This window comes from Palaemon carinicauda, chromosome 10 (genome assembly GCF_036898095.1).
Source record: "Palaemon carinicauda isolate YSFRI2023 chromosome 10, ASM3689809v2, whole genome shotgun sequence".
Taxonomy (NCBI): domain Eukaryota; kingdom Metazoa; phylum Arthropoda; class Malacostraca; order Decapoda; family Palaemonidae; genus Palaemon; species Palaemon carinicauda.
Window position 1 is genome coordinate 147,457,986 of NC_090734.1, and position 10,000 is coordinate 147,467,985.

Here is a 10,000-nt window from a genome sequence, read left to right on the forward strand (position 1 = left end):
CCTGGGTCTTCCAACTCTTTTATCGCCTTATGGAGCCCAGCTGAACGTTTGGTGAACTAATATCTCATGGGGAGTGCGAAGAGCATGCCCAAACCATCTCCATCTACCCTTCACCATAATCTCATCCACATATGGCACTCGATTACTCTCTCTTATAGTTTCATTTCTAATCTTGTCCTGCCTTCATATATATATATATATATATATATATATATATATATATATATATATATATATATATATATATATATATATATATATATATATATATACATATATATATATATGCATATATATGCATACATAAATAGATGTGTGTATTTGAGTATGATACATATACATATATGATAACTTTAATTTCAGTTCATTCGAACATTAAGTTATAAATATTTTTTATATCAGGTTCAATTTCACTCTGGGATAATTATTTCAGTGTTAGAGTTAATTCATTATCATATACTCGTTATGATTTTATATTTGAATACACACTCATGCATATATATGTACACACAGTCGGACATATATACACACTCACAATTTTATAGATCTGATTTAACGTTACGATTCAATCAATCAAACGTATATTAAGATAAAATATAAATATTTGCTTTACTTATAACTGTTATCACCTTACTGCAATTAAATTGATTAGATTTAACGTGTTAAAGTTTCGTTATTCGAGAAGTGTTAAACTGTACGTATTCCAGACCATCCTTATTGACATCTTCCTCGCTCTTATCTGTCCTAATGAAGAGCTATTCGTATTGTATCCTAATGAAGGGGCGGGGGTATATCCCCCCCCCCCTCCCCAACCCCACCCCTCACATGTTGCAGTCTTGCTGTTGCCTCTCATATTGCTTGCAATGTCTATCTATTCTGAGTAGTCACTTATAACATGATGAAGGCTGGCTATATTTAGGAGCCAGATTATTCCGTATATTTTTCTCTGGCAGCTTTGAAATTAGAATGGATATAGATAAAAAAAAAATCAAAGTAGAATTACATAGTGGTAACAAAGGCGATTGATTGATTGATTAATTGATTTGAGGTTTTCTGGCATCCTGATATCTAAGATCATTGACGTCGATATCGTTTATTGTAAATAAAAAAATAGAATAATATTCAATTAAAACCATGAAAGCAAAGATGTCCTTTTGAAAGTTAAATATCTTTCATTTCTATTAATTGCTTGCAATGTCTATCAAGTCTGTGTAGTCACTTACAACCTGGTGAAGGCTGACTTTATTTAGAAGCCAGAATATTCCATACATTTTTCGCTGAAAGCTTTGAAATTGGAAAGGATATAAATAAAAAAAAAAAAACTAGGTAGAGTTACAGAAGGTCCTCAGTTTACAAACTTAATTGGTTCCAGGAAGCTGTTTGTTAGTCAAATTGTTTGGAAGTCCAGTTTTGGCCAAGGGTAGGCCTAACTTGAATTTCATGCCTATGATTTCCAGCTATAAAAGTCAACAAATAGTCGGGTTTCATATGAAATAGATATCAGGTTATTACAAATGTTGTTTTGGTTATTGTATGAAATATAATATTGTGTTTTTTCAGTATTTGTTTATCTTATCTTTACTATTTCCAGTTGGATTTGTGTTTGTATCTCAGAAAGTTTGTAAGTTGAGGACATTATATATATATATATATATATATATATATATATATATATATATATATATATATATATATATATATATATATATATATATATATAGAGTGGCAATAAAGACGAGGTAATGGTTTTCTATTAAGACCAATAATGCAATAGTGTGTGGAAGTCTATTAAGATTTCATGAAACAATAGAGAGATGTGAAATTTTAGCCGAGAGAGTCCGAAGGTTTCATTGTCAGTGTCTGGCAACCTGCTGGTCCATATTAACACCATTACTTGACGCTAAGTTACTAGGACACAGTGGCTGACTATTCATTTCTCTTATGGAGCAGAGGCCTAAAACAATAAGAAAAGCAACACTTAATGGGAATCAAGTTGAAGAAAATGTAGTAAGGATTTATGTCATTAAGAAAAAGTTAACAATTAATTCTATTGAGGAACTTGCTTTTAGTGAACAGTTATACTAAGTACATTTACATTGTGCATATATACATTAAAACTAAACACATAAAAAATGGAAACTTCACATTATGTACAAATATATAATTATAGTGGGTACATTTACATTATGCATAGGCACATAAAAACTAAACATATAAAAACGAAGACATCACATTATGTAAGAATACCTTATATGCCCTATTCTCTTACCCATAAATTTTCCATGTTTTTTCCCTTTGCTGTTATATCTATATAAGAAAATATATTTCCAAAAAAGAAGATAAAGAAAAAAATAAAACAGACAATAAGAACCGTCTCTTTCCATCAATCATCTTTAAGTCCTCTTTAACCTCTTATATTTCCCCTTGATCTTTACCGGACCCTTCTTTAAACATTTCCTGGTCTCGATTTTCCATGAATGCATTACTTTACCACTCTGATGTATTTTTATTGAAAATTTTATATTAAATAATGGTAAAATTATATAAAAAATTATTAGATGCGTAGTATTTTTGTCAAACTTGCTTTTTATTGTTGGCTAATTTATCTTCTGTCGCGTTAAATGTTGTACTTTGTATTTAGAATTCGGTAATGCTGTATTTTATGTTCAATTTGCTGTAAACAGAATTCATATTCTGTTGACGTGGAAGTATCAGAAGAGAGAGAGAGAGAGAGAGAGAGAGAGAGAGAGAGAGAGAGAGAGAGAGAGAGAGAGAGATGTTGGGAGCTAAATAGTTTCTTCAAATATTGCGTAATATTTGTGTGTTAAATACGAAATACTAAACACAGCCACTCATGAATGAAAAAGACATATAGCCTCTGACGAATTCAACTTTTACATCATCTTCCAAAACTCCACCAGGAGAAAATTACAATAGAGAAGACGCGAGAAAAAAAAATAAAAGATATAAAAGTCACATTGTCTGAGAAACCTACCATCTAGTTATTTTTCCCCTTTTGCAGTTTGATTCCTTTCGTTGTTCTTCAACTTTCTCAAAAGAATGCTCAAGTTATCTCTCGACTTCTTGAATCCAAAAGAATTCAGAGCGCGAAAAGTTTCTTATTTTTTTTTTCTTTTTGGTCCCATTTGTGCATTTGAAACATTAAGCATCATTTCTCTTCATAAAGTTTGTGAACTTTTGGATTTTCTCTGTCTAACAGCCGTAAGGAGCGCATGCGCGCCTGACAAGGGTAGTGGGAAATTGCCTAAATTATATACTTCGAAAAAACTCGGGAAGGAACAATTGTGAACTGGGAGATCTCTTGCACACTATTTTATTTCTCTTCCTCTTGTTTTGTTAAAGTTTTTATTGTTTAAATAGGAGATATTTATTTTTATGTTACTGTTCTTTAAATATTTCATTTTTCCTTGTTTTCTTTCTTCGCTGGGCTATTTTCCCTGTTGGAGCCCCTGGGCTTATAGCATCCTGCTTTTCCAACTAGGGTTGTAACTTTGCAAATAATAATAATAATAATAATAATAATAATAATAATAATAATAATAATAATAATAATAATAATAATACAAAGAGTCTTAAGTCTTACAAAGACTTAAAAAGTGTTTGGACGTGTGATCGGGATAATGAAATCTTCCTAGATCTTCTTTCCCATTGTTTCCCTACATTAAAGGGTCGGTTGCCTGGTGCGTTACATGGAACAGACCAGCTGCATCCATATTTCTAATAGCATCAGGAATGGTAACTAATTTGACAGAGGATTATACAATGGTATGCCTTGCAATCATTAACCACAGTTACTAGGGGTAGGCCTAACCTTTGACTAAATAGTCTAACTGTAAGGGAGTATTTTCCATATTTTTTGGCAGTACGCTTAACCTTATTCTAAATAGCAATACTGCAAGGCATCAGCTGTCCTTTTGGTCGCTTTCTACGACATGCAGGACGTACGTTGGTTGTAGTACTACAACAATACCGCAGGTAATTCTCGGATATTAATCCTCAAGGGAAGTTTAAATATATATATATATATATATATATATATATATATATATATATATATATATATATATATATATATATATATATATATATATATATATATGGTTGCATATTCACTCATGGAAACTGATGGGTGGTTTAAAGAAAAAATACACCCATCTACTTTTTCCTCTTCATGTTCCTTTAACCCTAACCTACAATTAATTCATTTTCTCCTCAAACTTTGTAAATATTCATTATGTTACTTTTCATACCAATTTTTAAGGATGTTTCCTGACATACTGTTAACCTTAAACACTTCAGTAGTCTCGCTAAATCCATCCCGAACAACTTTTGTAAATATCAAACTTGAGCTTCTTTAGAAAAAATAAAATAAAATAAAAAAAAAAATAAAAAAAATTACCACTTAATAATGACGTCTTCTCAAATACTTTTATCCTTGAACACAACAGTAGTCGCGCTAGATCTAAACCGAACAACTGTTGTAAATATCAACGGATTATCAAGGACGTCTCCTCAGATACTTAATAATCGTTAAACACTACAGTAGTCCCGCTAAATCTTAACCGAACGACAAATGCTGCATGGATACTGTACTGTAACTTGGAAATAATAACTGACAGCAACTAACTAATACTGTAGCGGAAAGAAGGAAAACAAAAGCGTCGTATTAATGGAGATAATTGCTTTTGGAATATTGTATTGTGACAAAGTTTAATATCCAGCGCCACCGGCGTATTCCGAGAACACACGATATTATGAGATCTTCAATTTATATTTCGCTTATATTTACAGGTATTCATTTTCGAGAATTTTGGGAAAAGATCGTTTACAATGTCGCTCATTACCCAGAAATAACTTATTTGGTTACTAGTTGCATATAAGTTTGTGTAAGTACTTGCAGTTCAAGTGTATTAACATAGATGCATGTACGCACAGATACAGATATATATATATATATATATATATATATATATATATATATATATATATATATATATATATATATATATATAAATTATATATACACTATATATATACATATATACATATATATATATATATATATATATATATATATATATATATATATATATATATATATATATATATATATATATATATATACAGAGAGAGAGAGAGAGAGAGAGAGAGAGAGAGAGAGAGAGAGAGAGAGAGAGAGAGAGAGAGAGAGAGAGAGAGAGTATTAATCCTCTTAGGGTGGGAAGGGTTTAATGTGTGTGCATAAATATCTAAATATCTAGCCGTCATATTTGACGGGTCGCGTACACGGGTAATGAATAGAGAATGAAGATTTCTTAGGGAAGTAATCCATTTGATACAGGGTATTTTTTTTTCTGTAATACTGGTATTAAAAGTGATAACCTTTGCCCTATTTTTAGATAATAGAAATTTTTGGTGCGGGGAGGGTTTACTAACAAGAAAGATAGATGAATCCACATCAAGAGTTTCAAATAAATATTAGCTGAAGATTTGTTTTTTTTTTTCGATAGAAATTCATATGATTTTTCATTTATAGTTTCTAGTAATAATGGTAAATATGTATTCAAAATAAAAGAAAATTCCACCCCATAGTTTGCATTGTTCGTTGGTTTCTACAAATCAACTTAAATTCAGATTAGAGAATTGTGAGATTCCTGCTAGAGGGAAATTTCCTTTTACCGGTAAGGGGAAAATGCATGCATTAAGCTCAATACATAAAACACTGGATTAATTACATCAAGGTCTAACTATAAAAGGAATACGTAGAATTTAGAAAAAAATTTTTTTATGAAGAATAGGTGAGGAAAAGCCAGAAGAGGACTGAATTTGAGGTAATAATTGTAAAAGTTCCAAAGTAGGACAGATAAAGGTTGGTACTTATAATAAGTAAATGTATAAGCTTTGCTAATTTTACCGAGAAATAGTTTTCCTATGTCATGTATGTGATAAAAGATGATTTGATTTTATAATAATCTGTGATGTGGTACCATCCAAAATTTACATATCTAGTGTGTTATTTGTATTTTCAAAGTAACTAAGATTTTTTTTCAGAAATTCTAACCCTTGAGATTTAAGTCATCATCATCATCATCATCATCATCATCTCCTCCAATGCTTATTGACTCAAAGGGCCTCTGTTAGATTTCGCCAGTCATCTCTATCTAGAGCTTTAAAATCAATAATTTTCCATTCATCATCGCCTACTTCGCACTTCTTAGTTCTCAGCCATGTAGGCTTGGGTCTTCCAACTCTTTTTAGTGCCTTGTGCCCAGTTGAGAATTTGGTGAACTAATCTTTCTTGGGGAGTGAATAATTATAATTATTTTTTGTGAAATAAGGAAGGTTAATCCTAATATAAAAATATATAAAAGAAATCTGCTCGTGAAGAAAAAATATGATGTTTATTATTAAAATAATGAAAAGAAAGCCTTAACACTGATATATCAAAAGCCATATCAGCACGTAATCACAGAAACAAAATTTCATCCATAAAAGTATTATCCACAATCAAAAAATATTAATCCGTGATAAAATCGACTTTTCAAAACTGCATTCCAATTAGGTGGCCGCGTATCGCGCTTTTAATGAATTCCCGGATGCTGGCAATACAGTGAGTTGCACATTCACATTTATTATGCAAAACAGTTAATAACCAAGTGATTATGATTGTACGTAAGTTTTAATGAATTCGCCTATTACACGGACTTTTTCATAGCAAATGTAATGAGCTCATGCTGATATTATTTGCGTGTGTCAAAATCAATTTTGTCGGCATGCACGCTTTCGTCGACAATACAGTGGTTAGAGTTTGTTAGCTTGTTTCGGTATAAGCGAAACAGAATAGGATTAATAAGATGGAAACTAAAATATTGTATTACTATTATTATTATTATTATTATTATTATTATTATTATTATTATTATTATTATTATTATAAGCTAAGTTAAAACCCTATTTGGTAAAACTGGATGCTAGTATAAGCCCAAGGTCTCCAACAGAAAAAGACAGCCCAGTGAGGAAAGGAAATAAGAAAATAGATAAACTACAAGAGAATTAATGGACAATAAAAATAGAATATCTTAAGAACAGTAACAACATTAAAATGGATCTTTCATACAAAAGCTTTAAAAAAAAAAAAAAGATGTATGCTAGCCTGTTCAATACAAAAACATTCTTTGCAAGTTTGAGCTTTTGAAGTTCCAGCAATGCAAACCACCTGGCTAGGAAGATCGTTCGACAACTTGGGGTAATCTAAGACTTGAATAACTCTACAAAGGTTTAAAGGCCACTTATGAATGACAAAAGGCAAGGGACAGTGCCCTAAAGACTGCCCACGTATACATATGATCAGCGCCCAAGACCCCTCTTCACCCGAGCTAGGACTAAGGATGGCCAGGCAGTGGCTACTGGTAACTCAGCCAATAGACCTATAGGGTCCCCCGAACCCCTTATCCTTAGCTCACAAGTATGGAGAGGCTGCAGTGACCAAAGAAACAAATGAGCGGGACTCGAACCCCAGTCTGGCGATCACCAGTCAGGGACGTTACAATTCCTATTTTTTGTAAGATTGGTGAAGTAATGTTCACAGACGATGTATGGGACTGTATTTCAAATTGAAGTTGCCAGTGGTCTTATTTTTAGAATGTACAAAAAATATTGACTATATAATTCTTTAAATTAACTTCCATCCACTTTTATTTATCTCTCTCTCTCTCTCTCTCTCTCTCTCTCTCTCTCTCTCTCTCTCTCTCTCTCTCTCTCTCAAATGTAGAGATATACCAAAGTTTTTGGGAGTCATTCGAACTTGATAGAAAATTTTGAGATTAAGTCTATTCATACAACCTGGCATTTTTCTCTTGAAAAGAATATAGCTCCTTATGCAAACAAAAAAATCTTTTAGCAAGGCTGTGAAATGGTTTATTGCTCAACACTATCAATAATAGTATTGGATAAGCATAGTCTTTACTAGGAAATGTAGCTTACTATTTGAAATTCATCAACCTTTTATAATTTGGTCTAATTATATTTTTGAATAACTTTCATATTTCTAGTTAGTATCACATTATTTTTTTTTCACCAAACACCATTTTATCTATCTCATAGGTAAATACTCTTTTTATATTGGATCACTGTTATCAGTTACCTCCGCCGACCAAAATCAAACCATTGTTCTCTAATCTTGGCTAGTGCCATAGCCTCTGTATCATGGTCTTCCACTGTCTTGGGTTAGAGTTCTCTTTCTTGAGGGTACACTCGGGCACAGTTCTATCTTATATCTTATTTCTCTTCCTCTTGTTTTGTTGAAGTTTTTATAGTCTATAAGGTGATATTTATTTCAATATTGTTGCTCTTCTTAAAATATTTTATTTTTCCTTGTTTCCTTTCCGCATTAAGTTATTTTCCCTGTTGGAGCCCATGAGCTTATAGCATCCTGCTTTTCCAACTAGGGTTGTTGCTTAGCAAGTAATAATAATAATACTAATAATAATGATAATAATAATAATAATAATGATAATAATAATGTTGTGTAAGGTTGGATTTTACCAGCTGATGACCCAAGGGTCTTTGAATAATTCCCATTACAAAATATTCTACTCAATCAGCATCAAACAAAAAACCCTCCATTGCCTGAGTGTGTCATTAGGCAATGTTTGGCAAAAATTAATTCATAAAAAAAGGGTTCATTTATCATAGCAGCTGATAAATAGATTATGTTTCTCCCCAAAAAGAGGTATTATCGTTAATGCTCGTTCAGTGATACTAAATCACCTTTTTAGGAAATTAGGAAAATAAAAAAACAACATTGCTGCACGTCAGTGATAATGATTCTATTAAGCCTATTTTTTATTTCTTTTTTTCTTAGAGCCATTTTTTTTTCTAATAGGCGAGTATGGTGAAGCGAGCTTCATACACGCGTTGCTATTTTGCATTCATAATGTGAGCAATTATTTATTAATATATTAACCAGAATACGACAGGGTTTTTGTAATCAAAATAAGTGATTCATAATTCCTGGCCTGTTTAATAGGGTTTTGGAGTGGGGAAGCGGGGGAGGGGGGGGGGGTTGCTGTGGTAAATGGGAGTAGATGGTAGGGGGTTGATATGGTAGGGGTGAGGTTGTACAGTTGACTTCATTAATTCCGGTACACTTCATGGGACGCTAAGCAGACGCCAGTGTACCGGAGTTAATGGAGCCAACTGTACATCCTTTTACCAACTTTGAAATACTCCCTTTTTTTTAAATTAATCTTGTTTTGATGATATTTTTTATTCAGTATCAAGTCTTAGATTAGATTTATCATTATCCTTTAGTATTAGAATTTAGTTTTTATTTCTCATATTTTGGGTCGTGAAAAATAAGGCTAAATATCAAATATTACTCTTTGTACTATAAGGATTAATATTTTTCCATATGCTTAATTACATGTAGAAAACAAATGGAAAATGAATACCCAAAACAAGTTTGAATTTTACTGAAAATAAACTTGTCTCTGATGTAATTTATTGGGCTCAGTAAAGTTGTAATGAATTAGTTCCGTGGTTACACACACACACACATACACACACACACACACACACACACACACATATATATATATATATATATATATATATATATATATATATATATATATATATATATTATACATACAGAGAGAGAGAGAGAGAGAGAGAGAGAGAGAGAGAGAGAGAGAGAGATTTGATGAAAACCTTCAGTGCCCTGGTGGATAAAGGATTATTTTGTGATAACTCCCATTTTTAATCAAAACGTGAAATATTTTATACACAACTAGGTATTGATACTTATATTATATCTCTCTCTCTCTCTCTCTCTCTCTCTCTCTCTCTCTCTCTCTCTCTCTCTCTCTCTCTCCAGTTCCTGTACTCTCTTCTCAACTCAACTGAAGTTAAATGGGTTTCATAGAACGTGAATAAGTCAGCCAGGAGAGAGAGAGAGAGAGAGAGAGAGAGAGAGAGA